This window comes from Canis lupus, chromosome 5 (assembly GCF_048164855.1).
Source record: "Canis lupus baileyi chromosome 5, mCanLup2.hap1, whole genome shotgun sequence".
In the NCBI taxonomy this organism is placed as follows: domain Eukaryota; kingdom Metazoa; phylum Chordata; class Mammalia; order Carnivora; family Canidae; genus Canis; species Canis lupus.
Genome location: NC_132842.1, coordinates 75,397,099 through 75,412,242, shown reverse-complemented (window position 1 = coordinate 75,412,242; position 15,144 = coordinate 75,397,099). Strand labels below are relative to the sequence as shown.

The window sequence follows — 15,144 nt, the reverse complement described above, 5'->3', positions numbered from 1 at the left end:
ACAAATGAAAAAATTGAGGACCAGACAGACAAGGGCTGAGCCACAGGTACAATCTCTGTCTTCCCTGCATGGAGCCACAGGACCTTTGTACCTGCTGTCCCCTCAGTTTGGGTCACTCTCCCCTCCACATATCCATGTTTGCTCCTCCCCTTCTGTACTTGTTATCTACTGCTGTATAACAAATTATCTCCAAATTTAGTGACTTAGAACAACCAACATTTATCATTATGCAGTTTTATGGGTCAAGAATCCAAGAGTCATTGCTTCCTGCTCAGGCTCTCTGAGAAGGCTGAAATCAGAATGACAGCAGGTGCAGAGTCATCTGAAGGCTTAACTGGGTCCACTTCCCAGATGGCGCACTCAAACGGCCATTGGCAGGAGGCATCAGTTCCTCGCTGGCCGTTGGCAGAAGGGGTGGGTTCCTCACTAGATGGGCCTCTCCACACAGCTGCTTGAGCATCCTCATGACATGGCAACAGGTGATCTGAGAACGAGCAAGTATTTATACCTTACCAGGAGTCATATGCCATCATTTCTGGCACATTCTACTTGCTGGAAGTAAGTCTCCAAGTCTGGTTCACACTCAAAGGGAGGAAATTAAGCTCCATCTCTTGAAAGGAAGAATATCAAAGAAGTTGTGGACATATTTTAAGACCCCATATCTTCCTTCATGTCTCACTGGAATGTTGCCTATCAGAGATGCTCCCCCTGACACATCTGTCTGGAAGAGCCCCCGCCTCTCATCACTGTCTTGTTCCTACTCTGCCTTTGTTTCCTCCATATCACCTGACATCCTTTTCTCTCTCTCTAAGATTTATTAAAAAATAAATAAAATAAAAATAAAAAATAGAAAAAGGTGTATTTATTTATTTGAGAGAGTGAGAGCACACAAGCAGGGGGAGGGGCAGAAGGAGAGGGAGAGAGAATTTCAAGCGGACTCCATGCTGAGCACACTACACTGCCATCTGGGGCTCCATCTCAAGGCCCTGAGATCATGACCTGAGCTAAAATCAAGAGTAAAGGCAGCCTGTCAGCAAGATGGAACCAGACCTTTCTACTGTGCCAGGCACCTGGGCCGCTTCTGGCTGACTCTCTATCTGGCAGGCATATAGCTCTGCTGCCCCTAGGGCCTGCGTGAGCCACTTGGGCAGTGTCATTCAGGGAGAAGGGACTTGTTCCCAACACCACAGCTCAGGTTTTAGGCCTGGGACCAGCTGCAGGGATCTGAGGCCTGACTGTCCCCTTTTCCCATGTCAGGCCTGAGCCAAACCAAGGCTTCTTGGGTCCTCAGTAGGATCTGGGAAAGAGGCCTGCCCAGGGAAGAAGCAGAGATCCATAACTAGGCCCTGGCCCTCTCCTTCTGCTCATCTTGGCTGTCCCTCCCTGGCCACACCCTTACCACCCCTAGATCCTTGGACAGAGCATGTTCATGAGCAATGTTCTCAGGAAAGAACAAAGGACGGGGCCAATCTATCACTTTATGACTTGACACAGGCTTTACCACTTGTGGTGGTGGTCAGATTTCTTGGGCTGAGCCAGCCCGAGGCCCTCACAGAGACCATAGACAGGGCAGTTGTCTCATGTCTGTTTGATTTCCTCTGAGGCCCTGAGGGGACAGCGCAGCACAATGGGAAGCACATGAGCTTTGAAGTTTTTTAAAAATCTGGTTTTAAATTTTTTTAAAAATTTTTTTCAAATTCTGGGTGCCTTTTGTGTGACCTTGGGCAAGTCACCTGAACTCTAAGTCCTCAGTTTCCTCATCTGCAAAATGCAGGCACACTGCGTGCCACCAAGGCTCGTTAGTGATGAAAGGAGAAGAGGCTGAGGAAGAGCCCATTGCCCTGGTGCCCATCCAGACATTAGCTTCCCCCACTCATGTCACTGGCCAGCTGTGTGTTACCCAACAGAAGACTTGTTCCTCCCTCGGGGCTTCATAGAGTTTGGGAGCTGAAGGGACTTCAAGTTTTGTATAACAAGCACATGTTTTCATGTAATGATAAACTAAGGCCCAAGGTCAATGCCAAGCTGAATTGTGGTCTCCAAGAGGCCACAGCTGCATAGTCAGAATCCCAGCCAGGGGCTCATCCCTTGGCACTGGCCCTTCCCATTACCTGGCTGTGAGACTTGGCACAAGTCCCTTCCCTCTCTGGGCCTCAGCTGCCCATCAGCATCATGAGGGGTCAGACTACATGCTTTCTGAGGATCCTTCTTATTCTGTTTTTGCCAGTTCTGGGATTCCATGAGTCAGTAAGATTGCAGTGTTGGCCACCTCTGAGCCACCAGGGTGACTCATCTAAGAAGTCAATGGCTCAATCTCCTCACTCCAGGCTGGGTCACATCTCCATGCCCTCACCTATGTTGCCTCTCTCTGCTAGGAACACCCTTCCCACTCGGGCACATTCCTACTCACACTGTAAAATGTCACCTCTGATATGAAGCTTTCCTTGCCTGCCAGTTCCTCATGTAATACTGATCTTCTCATCATGCTTCCCATGTTCTCGTCATGCTTCCCAGGCCCCGAGCACACTCCCAACATTAGACACATAACCACTCTACTGCCCTGATTTATGCGTGTGTCTGAGGAGCTCCTTGAGGGCAGGGCTGGCTCTGATCTATTTCTGTGTCCAGTACCAGCCCTGGTGCACAGTGTGCAGAGTAAGAATCTATTGAATGAATGAATGAAGAAAAGTCCCAGTCTAAGGCAAACGGCAGCCAACAGGCCTTGCCCCTGTCTTTTGCCGAGAGCCAGTCCCCAACCTGAGTGAGCAGCCCAGGCCCACCTGGCCGCTGGAGTCACTAATGAGCATTGATTCTGATCGGTCCCATCCATCATGCCTCTGGAGCTCCTTTCCTTAAAGAACATTAGGGAGCAAATGTATCATTGGTGACTGGAGGCCCAATAAAGCAGGCACCTCGCGAAATTTAGTATTCAACTCGTAAAGGCCTTAAAAGCATTTTTCAATTATGAATGGCCTGGGGGGAGTCGTTCTTTCTTCGCCGGGGGATGAATAAAGGTGGAAAATAATAGCATATCAATATTGTTGCAACTTAGCAGGATTAATCTGGGAGAGTTAAAGTCGTTGCTTCTCCCTGCTGCCTGTGCGCTCAGGTACACTGAGCCCGACTTGGCCAAGGTGATCCTCGCCAGGACCCCCAGGGCAGGGCCGGCTCCCAGGGGATCAGCACCTCAAGTGCCATGCCTTCCCCTTCTCTCCCTCATGCCCTGGCCCCGGAGCACTCCCTGGCCCTGAGCCATTCTTCTTACCCATGTGAGGCCTCCAGGGCTGGCCTTCTCATAATGATCTCTAAGCTTCGTACCATGCTGAGGGCTTAAAAGGGGTCCTTATCCTGATTATGGTGATGGCTACTCAAACCTACACATGTGATAGAATTTCATAGCACTATACGCACACGCATACACACACAAACATAAAGTGCACGTAGAAGCTGGGTGAAGAGTACAATTTTGTTCTATTTCTATAACTTTCTATGACTTTTAAACTATTTCAAAATAAGACATTATAATCAAAACATAAAAAAAGAAGTTAATATAAAAGGTGGTTCTTGCAGGAATAAAGGAAATGGACCTCCATTGGTGGAAGTATAAAAAGGCAAGGCAACAATGTGGCATTATCTGAGGTCTAAGTGACCTCCTCAAAAACGCATCCCCCTCAAAGACGTCTGCCTCCTAATGCCCAGAACCTGTGAAGAAGTTAGGTTACATGGCGTGGGAAATTAAAGGTTATAGATGGATTGAAGTTGCTAGTCAGCTGACCCCAAGTTGGGGAGAGTAGCCTGGATTATCCCAGGGTCCAATATACTCACAAGATCCTTTTAAGTGAGAGAGGCAGGCCTCAGAGTCAGAGAGAGATTTGAAGATGCTACTGCTGGCTTTGAAGGTGGAAGCAGCAGTCATGAGCTAATGAATGGGGGCAGCCTCCAGAAATTTGAAAAGGTGAAGAAATAGAATCTTTCCTAAAGCCTCCAAAAAGAACTCAGCCTTGGCAACACCTTGATGTTAGCTCATCTTCAGAACTATAAAATAAATATGCTTCAGCTACTAAGTTTGTGGTAATTCATGATAACAGCAAGAGGAAACTAATACATCTAGGAGATAACATTTTTTAATTCAATGTGCACACACCCTAAGATTCAGCAATTTTACTCCTAAAGAAAATCCTTGGTCTGTATTAGGTTGTAGATGTGGTGTGGAGTCATCTACAAGAATGTTCATAGTAGCATTATTCAAAGTCACCTGACTAGAAATGATCCAAATATCCATCAATAGGAAATGGATAGATCCAGTGTGGTATATTCCCCCAATGGAATATCATACAACAGTGAAAATGAATGAATTATAGTTGCACACAAACGCAAGGATGGACTCCACAAGATGATGACAAATGAAAGAAGTAAGTCACAGAGAGAGACAGACAGTAGCATTCATATATCTAAAACTCAAAACTAGACAAAGGTAAAATAATATATAGCTAAGGGGTGTCTTTTAAAAATTTTAATTCCAGTATAGCTAACATGCAGTGTTATATTAGTTTCAGGTGTACAATATAGTGATCCTACTATTCCGTATACTCCTGGTGCTCATCACAACAAGGGCACTCCTTAATCCCCATCACTTCCATCACCCATCCCCCCATTCACCTCCTCTGTGCTAACCACCAGTTTGTTCTCTAAGGGCTATCTGTTTAAAAAGTCAAAATACAAGGAGAAGCAAGAATGATCAATACAAAAATTAGTATGTTAATCGCCTCTTGGGAGAAAGATAAGAAGGGGCTGAGACTTGCAAGGAGTCTCAAACATACAGCAATTTCTTGAACTGGGTGGTATGGACACAGGCATCTGTTATATTATACATTATAATTACTTAAATTGTATGTACATATTTATATGCCCTTTTGAGTGGATGGTAGAGTTCATAATAAATAAATATTCTTTAAGCCCTTGCTCTTGAGCATTCATTTGATCCTTTGTCACTACACTATGAGCAAGGCAGGAGAGGGGTCATTACCTTTACTCTACAAGTGGAGAAATTGAGGCTCTGAGGGATTAAGTGATTTACTCAAGTTCACTTGTCTACTTCCCAAGCTTCCCCTCTATCCATTCACCCCATCTCCCGTACTCTGACCTGAGTTCAAGAAAGCAATGAGACAGCAGGAAAAGAAAACATGAGTCTCTTCCTCACTTTTGATTTTCAAAAAGGGATTCAAATCTCAGGTCACAGGAATAATTTTGGAGATTATGTAAGCAAGCTCCCCCATTCCTCAGATTATATAAAGATTGTAGGTGTAGGTATAACCATGTAGATGCGCATAGCGGCGTATAGGATTTGGGGGTCAGAAGTAGTGAACAGTGCTATAGAGATGATGGATCCCTGAGAAAGGTGGACCTTATGCTATATTTCCTCTGGACCAAGTATTGCCAGAGGGCAACAGTACACCAGCGAGCTTCATAGGTTCTGAAAAAAAATCTATAAATCTCACTTCCAAGGAGAATCCATGGAGGCAGCAAAACAGTAAAACTGTCTGGGTGGTGTACAGGCTGGAAGGATATCTCCTCAAGCTTTCTGAAGCTGGTTTTGTGTAGGAGAAGGCATAAATAACCAAAATATCAATCAATCAATCAATCCAAGATCTAAAAAAAAGAAGACAACACTATAGAACTTACAGATTTTAAAAATGAATGAGGAGATATTGTGTAGTTTTATAAGGATAAATTTGATAATTCAGTTGAACTGAACAAATTCCTCAAACAACTAACATAAACTGATAGAAGAACAAGTAGAAAATTTACGTAATCCTATGTATTTTAAAGAACATATATCCATTAAAAAAAATCACAAAAAAAATGTTAAGCACAGATGGTTTCACTGATGAATTTTTCCAGGCACATAAGGAAGAAGTGATACCAATTTCACACAAAATGTTCCAAAGAATGTATTGTTAAATAACATTTTCTATCACACTTTTGAGGCCAGCATAATCCTGATAACAAAAATTGCAGAAAATGAAAATTATAGGCCAATCTTTCTCATGATTAATTAATCCCTCTAAGATTCAGTTGTTCATTTGTAAAGTAAAGATCACAATAGTACCTTCCTTGGAGAGTTCTTGTAAGGATTAAATGAGATAGATGTAAAAATCCTTACCAAAATACAGGGAGACCAAATCCATATGTATGGACTTTTTTTTTTTTTTTTAAGATTTATTTATCTTAGTGTGTGTAAGAGCGAGAGCATGGGGAGAGGTACAGAAGGAGAGAATCCTCAAGCAGACTTTCTGCTCAGCAGGGAGCCTGACATGGGGCTCAATCCCAGGACTCTGAGATTTTGACCTGAGCCAAAACCAACAGCCAGATGCCCAACCAACTCAGCCACCCACATGCCCCTGTATGGAGGTTTTTATAGTCATAACTCAGTTAGGATTTTTCTTTCCAAGAATGAGTAGTTTTTTTTATCATTTAAAAATCCATTATTAGGGGCATCTAGCTGGCTCATTTGGTAGCGCATACAACTCTCAGTCTCAGGTTGTAGGTTCAAGGCCCACACTGGGTGTAGAGATTACTTAAAAAAATAAAGTTTTTTAAAAAAATCCATTATAAAAAAAAATCCATTATCACACATAAGAAATAAGTGTTAGCAAGGATGTGGAGAAAAAGGAACCCTCATGCACTGTTGGTGCAGTCATTGTGGAAAACAGTATAGAGGTTACTCAAAAAGTGAAAAATTACAATTCAGCAATTGCACTCCTGGGTATTTATCCAAAGAATACAAAAATATCCTGTTTGAAAGGATATATGCACCCCTATGCTCACTGCAGTGAGCTCAAGGTGCAGCATTATTTACAATAGCCAAATTATGGAAGCAGCCCAAGTGTCCATCAATAAATGAATGGATAAAGAAAATGTGATATGTGTGTGTATAATGGAATATTATTCAATTATAAGAATAAATGAAATACTGTCATTTGCAAGAATATCGATAGAGTTAGAGAGTATAGTGCTAAGCAAAATAAGCCAAAGAAAGACAAATGGCATACGATTTCACTCATTTGTGCAATTTAAGAAACAAAACAAATGAATAAAGGTGGAAGAAAAGAGAGACAAACCAAGAAACAGATTCTTAACTACAGGGAACAAACCAATAGTTACCAGAAGGGAGGTGGATAGACAGATGAGTGAAACGGGTTTTGGGGATTAAAGAGTACATTTATCATGATGAGCACTAAGTAATGTAGAGGATTGCTGAATTTCTATATTATACATATGAAACTAATATAACGCTGTATGTTACCTATACCAGAATTAAAATGAAAAACTTAATAAATTTTTTTAAAAATCAATTATTATAGTTGACCATATTAATACAAAAAAGAAACAGAGGATAAAAATCATACAATCATCTCAATCGATGTAAAAATAATCATTTGATAGAATTCAAACATATTCATGATTTTTAAAACTCTTAGCAAAAATATATTTATTTATTTTTAATTTATTCATAGAGACACAGAGAGAGAGAGAGAGAGAGAGAGGCAGAGATACAGGCAGAGGGAGAAGTAGGATCCATGCAGAAAGCCCGAAGTGGGATTCGATCCTGGGTCTCCAGGATCACACCCTGGGCTGCAGGCGGCACTAAACCGCTGCACCACCAGGGCTGCCCGCAAAAATATATTTAAAATTTTTCTTAACCTGATAAAAGGAATTCACATAAGAGCACAGCAAACAATACCTAATGGCAAAATATTGAGAACCTTCCTCAGAGATTGTTAATGGGGCAATTGTGTCTACTATTGCCATTTATTTTTTTAAGGGGGGGGCAGAAAGAAAGGGCAAGAGAGAATGCCAAGCAGGCTCAACGCCTAGTGGAGACTGATGTGGGGCTCAATCCCACAACCCAAAGATCATGACATGAGCCAAAATCAAGAATTGGACACCCAACAAATTGAGCTACCAAAGTGCCCCTGCTATTGCCATTTCTATTCAACATTGTACTGGAAATGCTAGCCAGAGCAACAAGGTAAGAAAAATAAATAAAAGGCATAAAGATTATAAAGAAAAAAGCAGGAGATAACATGGTTGTGTCCATAGAAATTTAAATTAATTTACAAACAATTGAAATATTCAGCAAATTTAGCAGTTATATTTCTATATACCCATAATAATAGTTAAAAATGAAATTTAAAAATATATAATTTGTAATACAGTAAAAAAATCACAATTAATTATAAATCTAAAATGAGATGTACAAAGGGGTGCTTGGGTGGCTCTGTCGATTAGGTATGATTTCAGCTCTTATTTCAGCTCAGGTCAGGATCTCAAGGTCATGGGATGGAACCCCACATCGGGTTCCATGCTCGGTGCTGAATCTGCTTGAGATTCCTTCTCTCCCTCTCCCTCTGTCCCTCCCCTTGCTCACACACACTGCCTCCCTCCCTCCCTCCTTCCCTCCCTCTCTCTCTCAAATAAATAAATAAAACAAAATCTTTTTAAAAAATAAAATGAGATGTATAAGATCTCTACACACAAAACTATAAAACATTATCCAAAAAATTAAATATCTGAAAATCAATGGATGAATATACCATGTTCATGGATTAGAAGATTCTATATTATAAAACTATCTCTTCTCTATAAATTGATCAGTAGATTCAATGCAATCCAAGTCCAAATTGAAATCCCCAGCAGGATTTTTTTGGTGGAAACTACCAAACTAATTATAAATTTTTTTAAATGAAAATGCAAAGGTTAAAAATACCCAGGATAATTTTGAAGAAGAGCAAACTTAACTTAAACCAATGGATATCAAAACTTATTATGAAGTTAAAGTTATTAAGATAGTGTGGTATTAATGCAAGGAAAGACAAATACACCCTAGAACATAAAAATAAAGAAGATTCTATTTCTTGCACAATTCAATTTATAGAATAAGGTTTATAGTCACTGCACAACCATAAGTACCATATGGGCATCTAATAGATGGGCCTTGAGAGTCAGGAACTCTTCCTTAATGAAATAATGATAGACATAAAATCTGAATTAAAAACAGAGAGAGCATGTGCAAAGGCCCTGTTGGTGTAGGAAACCTGGCCTATTAAGAAAGTTGAGAGAAGGCTCACGAAGCTGGGGTTGAGAGAGAGGAGGGGTGAAGATTGGAGCTGCAGCTAGAGAAGTCAAAGGTCTGCATGGCTTCCAGGGCCGCAGTAAGGACTATGACCACATCTCTACTTTCATAAGTTTCTTCACACCTGTTAAGGGACTTGCTTGCCATAAGACTGTGAGCCCTACAAGAATGGACATTTCTCTGTGTCTTGGTGGTAGTAGAAGGTGCTCAGAGGTGCTTGATGAATACACATGAGAGCAGGGCTGGGATAAGAGCCAGAGCCAGTGACTCCTTGTCCAGGGTTCTTCTGTTCACCTTGGTACCTCTAGGCTTCCAACACTTTACTCAAGTCCCCTCCCTGCATCGCCCCTTAATACAAACACAGAAAAACTCTTTGTATTACACACAAGACCTTATCAATATAACACGGTCCTCTTGTTCTCCTCAAGATAGTGGCTGCCAGAGACCAGAGTCAGCATCTGGTGTGCCTGTACCCTAGGACCTAGGCAATAATCAGCAGATCTTTGATGAAATGTTCTCTGACAGACCTGTGCTCAAACCCCAGCCCCACCTCTGACCTTCTTTGTGACTTCAGGGCATTTAATTGGGTCTCTGAGGCTCAGGTGTTCATCTGTAAAATGGAGGTGATAATAGCTACTTTCCTCCAAGAATTCTTGTGAGGATTATATGTGATAATGTGTGAAAAATACCTAACAGAATCTGACACACCCTCAATGCTCAAGGAATGCTAGCTGCTATGATTGTCATTATTCTCTGAGTCTGCATTTTTTCATCTATCAATTGGCTAAATGAACATATCTGGGAGTGATATCAGTGGAGACATTAGCAATCTACCTTGCATATTTTGATAATGGTTAAATTGTCCATCAGGCATATATTGCTTTTGTCATTTTTAATAGGTGTAATTTTTACCTTCTGGGTTGTCATAAAGGTTAACAAGACAGTGTATTTAAAGCACCTAACAGGGCACCTGGATGGCTCAGTTGGTTAAGCATCTGCCTTTGGCTCAGCTCACGATCCCAAGATCCTAGGATTGAGTCCCACATTGGGCTCCCTGCTTGGTGAGGAGCCTGCTTCTCCCTCTCTCTCTCTGCTGCTCCCCCTGCTTACATTTCCTCTCGCTCTCTTGCACTCTCTCTCTGTCAAATAAATAAATAAAATCTTTAAAAATAAATAAATAAGTAAAGCACCTAGCATAGTATCTGGTTTATGATGATGATTCAATAAATGGTGGATTTGGTTATTACCAATCACAAGCAGAATCCTTCGTCCTAGAATTTGCCTTCTCAGCATGCTAAGTCCTGCCCTATCCCTCCAGCAGTTGACTTTGGAGACATTCAGGGGTTCCCTGGCTGATCAAGAAAGCACAGGCGACCCTTCTCCCACTGTGGCCTATGCCACCTCCTCCTCTGATTTTTCCTGTGGAGCATTTTATTCCCTCCCGTCTTCAGCATACCTTCTACCAGAATAAAAGAGACGGCCAGAATTTGGTTGTTCCATCCAGGTTCCTGGCCATCAACCCCAAGGAAATAGCTTTGGTCCTAATGCCACACGCAAGCCATGCCTAATGTCAAAGAGAGATGCCTGTGTCTCTTTAAAAAGATTTTATTTATTTATTATATCACATATAATCTCAGTGGCTTGCAGGAACAGAGGTTTATTTTTCGGCCACACTACAAGTTCACTGCTGCTCAGATAAGCTCTGATCCATGTCATATTCTCTGTAACCTGGGCAGATGAAGCAGCTTCTTTCTGGAATATTACAAAGTTGTTTTGGAGAAAGGGAATGAAACATTGCACGTTACACAATGCCTTAAAGCTTCTGCCCAAAAGTGGCAGGTGGCACTTCTACTCACATTTCATTGGCCAAAGCAAGTCATATGATCAAACCTGATGTCAATGAGGTAGGAACCGTATGACCCTCCCACAGAAACAAGTGAATAATTGAGAACAATAATACAATGTACCCCCAACCCCCATCTTGCACCAATCTATCTTCAGTTAAGCAGATAGACTGAAATATAAAAACAGAAGTAAATCATCCTATTCTCCTGTTTTAAACCCTCTACCCTCATTCTTAGAATAAAATCCAAATTCCTGCCAGATCTGACCCAGCCTCCCTCCTACCTTCTCTTCAATTCCTTTTCTGCTTTCATTCTGGCTCCATTCACGCTGGCTTCTGAATTTGCAAGCTCTTTCTCACCACAGGGCCTTTGCACATGCTTCCCTAGGTCAGGTCAATGCTTTAACCCAGCTCTTCCCAGGCCTGGCTTTTCCCATAAATAGAGCTCAGCTTAACTATCACAGCAGAGAAACCTCCCTGACCTCCCCATTATTCTCTTCCACATTGCCCCATTTATGTCCTTCCTAACATTTTTAGCAAGCTGGAATTATTCTGTATAATAATTTTATAACTGGAACATAAGCTCTCTGGGAGTGCACGTGTCTGTCCTGCTCCCCACAGTGCCTCTATATCAGTAGGAATTCAGCCAATAATAGCAGCATGAATGAAAGGACCAGATGGGGACCAGAGGGGCAGGCCTGGCCTGACAGCTCAGTGCAAAGAAGCATCATGAACTCTCCCTGCCCATGCTCCCCAGGATGGTGCCGCAAGCCTCATCTGCTCCTTGTCCTTGTCTATCCACTGCAGTCCACTCAGAACCAGAACGTGTGTTATGTATCATCTCAAAATTAAGCCAGATGTGATCATTTATTGAGTAGCTACTCTGGGCTGGGTGCTGGGGTCTGCATCCCACCCACTGTGTCTTGATCGCTGAGAGGTAGGTATGATGATCCTTGATTTACAGATGAGGAAACTGAGGCTCCTGGCGGTTGGCAGGTTTGCCTACTATGACTGTGCAGCTCACAGATGGAAGAACTGGGATTTGAACCCAAGACTGGCTCCAAGAAAAGCCTGAGCAGGACTTCTGTGCTATTTGATAGTTATACAAGCAGGGCCTGTAGTTGGCAGGATAATGGCCCCCAAAGATGCCATGTCCAAATCTTTGATGTGGAAAGGGACTTTGCAGGGATATTTAGATTAAGGATGTGACATGCAAGAGTGTGCTGGATTATCCCTTGTGATCACTTTGGGGCCACCTGGATGAGAGAGGCAGCAGCGTTAGTGCCAAGCCAGAGACAGAGATGAGAAGATGCTAGCCTGATAGCTTTATATGTGGAGGAAGGAGGCCACGAGCCAAGGAATACGAGTGGCCTCCAGAAGCTGGGGGAAAAAAAAAAAAAAAAAAACAAGGAAAAAGATTCTCCCTACAACGCCTGGGTGGTTCAGCAGTTGAGCATATGCCTTTGGCTTAGGGTGTGATCTCAGGGTCTGGGATCAAGTCCCGCTTTGGGGTGCCTGTGAAGAGCCTGCTTCTCCCTCTGCCTATGTCTCTGCTTCTCTCTGTGTGTCTCTCATGAAAAAATAAATTAATAAAATAAAATAATAAAATAATTCTCCCTTACAGTTTCTAGAAGGAATACAGCCAGGCCTACACCTTGATCTTATCCCATGAAACCTCTGACCTATGGAACTGTAAGATAATAGACTTTGGTTGTATAAAGCCAGTAAGAGTGGTAATTGTCACAGCAGTAGGAAGGTTTCACAATCCCTCACTATTGGGCATGTGTCCACCTGAACTGTTGGTCCTCTGATGGCAAGAGCCCAGCAAGTGGCAGTGGGACATATAGTAGGCACTCAATAATGACTCAGAGGGTGTAGTTCAGGGTTGGCACTCGCGGGAGTAAGAAAGATCCACAGTGAATCCAAGAGGAGGGGACTGGAGAGGACATGGGGTGACACCAGTCCGGTATGGGGAACAGATAGGACATCGGCCCCTGAGGTGGTGCAGAGAACACAAATCCCTCCTGGAAGGATCCACGGAGTCAGGTCAATCACTCTCACTTTACACATGCAAACACCAAGACTCAGAGAGAGGACCGAGGCCACTAGGCAGGCTGGTGGCCAAGATGGGATTAGAAATTCGATCGCCTGATCGCTGTCAATCTTGTTCCCAACCCCTGGCCAGCGCTGCCCCATCTTGGGTGACCAAGATGTCGCTCATCCGGGGACCTGGAATGAGAGATCCCCTGAGAGGCTGGAGGCTGGGGGCCAAGTGCAGGCACGTTAGGAAGGGGCATGGAGGTGAGCAAGGCATGCGCCTACCCAAGAGCTCCACGTCCAGCAGAGAACGGATGTGACAGGGCATCTCAGGGACTAGAGACCAGGCTTCTAGTCCCAGCTCTGCTACCAGGTCATCTTTGGCAAGTTCCTCTTCCTCCCTGAGACTCAGTTTCCCCATTGGGGAATTGGATTTTACTTCTAAAGGCTTTCCTGGCCCTTGTGTGGTGGGGTCTGCCATCCAGCCTGCCTCGCTCTCAGCCCCATGCCCCCCACTCAGCTGGGGTCCCCTGGCTTCTCAGCGAGCTCATTGACTTCTCACACGCTGGCCTGGGGCCAGGGGACGGCCACGGCCTGGTCCCCCACCCAGACTCAGCAACAGGTGTTTCCCACCCTGTCCTGACCTTTGCCCTGCCCTCTCCTTCACCTGCCCCACAGTGGAGCTTCTAGCCTACCCTACCCTGGGGTCCTAACCCCAGAAAGAGGGGAGCTCAGATAATGTGATAGGCATCTGGCCCCAATGCCGGGGTCTCTCCTGCCCCCAACTCCCCATCACAGCCACTCTGACCCTCCTCTTTGACATACTATGACCCCTGCCTGCCCTGACTCCCAGCCTTTGGTTCCTGTGCCCTGCAGGCTGGCCTGGACATTTTCCTCACATCTCAGGAGCCTAGAAGCTTCCCCACCCACCCCTCCAGCATCCTGGTAGCTTTCAACTACAGAGACTATGCAGCTCCCAAACCTCCCGACTCCCATCCCATAGGAAAGCTACAAAGGAAGGAGTCCGCGGATGAGAACCAATGCACAGAGAGGGTCAGCAATTGCCCAGAAGACACACAGCAAGGGCACGGAGCCCCCACATTCAGTGTCTTCACCTGGGACCACTCCCCAGCGTCCTAACCCTGCCCAGCGACTCCCTCTGACAGCCTGAAGGACAGGGCGAGCAGCCAGCGCGATGACCGATGTCCAAGACCACAGCGATGCTATTCTTTCCTCCAGTGAGCTCCGCCCACCCTGTGCCAGATTTAGCCATTTAATGCAGCCGGGCCTGCTCCATCCCTGCCTCTGAGATTAGCTCTGGAACTGGGCTTTGAATGCCTGCCCAGAGACACTCAGCTTAAAACACCGGGAACCAGAAAAAAAAAAAAAATCGACCACATTTAATGGAGCCGTCAGCGGGCGGGTCTGGGCCGTCCATTACGCGGCCCTGCCCGCCCAGGGAGCCCAGCCACGTGGCCGCCTGACCACAGCATTAAGGCGACGCTGGCCCGCAGGCCAGGCTCGGGGAAGAGCCACCAGAGCCCAGGCCCGGGGCCTGCCTCCCCTGCTCCCCAAGGCGCAGGGCCCCAGGGGCCCCAGGGACCCCTCAACAGGAAGCAGGGAGGAGGCCTTACTGCGTAAACCTGCCCCTCCTGCTCCCGGCCCTGCTCCTGAACAAGCCCCGGGAGGTCTCTCTGAGGCCCGACGCAGCAGAAGGACCGCCTGAGCTCTACCGCAGGGGCAGCGAGCATCAGTGAGACACCCCTGGGGACCCCGGCTCCCCCAACAGTGTCCTGGATAATGTCTGCCCTACCACAGTTTTTGCTGCTTTCCTTTTGCTATTTAAAAATTACCCTCAGGGGGCCTGGGTGGCTCAGTCGGTTAAGCGTCTGCCTTCGGCTCAGGCCCTGATCCCGGGGTCCTGGGATGGAGCCCCACATTGGGCTCCCTCCTCAGCAGGGAGTAGGCTTCTCCCTCCGCCTCTGCCCCTCCTCCCCCCAACTTGTGCTCTCTCTCTCTCTCTCTCTCAAATAAATAAAATCTTTAAAAAAATTATCCTCATTAACATCCAAGTCGCTCTAGAACACGGCTTCCCAAAATGTGTTCCAGGAACTATCAGTCTCTCAAG

At 44.8% G+C, this 15,144-nt stretch overlaps 1 long non-coding RNA gene across 1 annotated transcript in view; it reads right to left on the bottom strand.

Moving 5' to 3' along the window:
• Positions 1–203: 203 nt before the first annotated feature.
• The window catches only part of LOC140634177 (uncharacterized), a 41,217-nt gene continuing 26,276 nt past the window's right edge, over positions 204–15,144 (bottom strand). Inside the window, exon 2 of the long non-coding RNA XR_012031689.1 lies at positions 204–484. This is a non-coding gene — a long non-coding RNA (uncharacterized lncRNA). The remainder of the gene's footprint in view (positions 485–15,144) is intronic.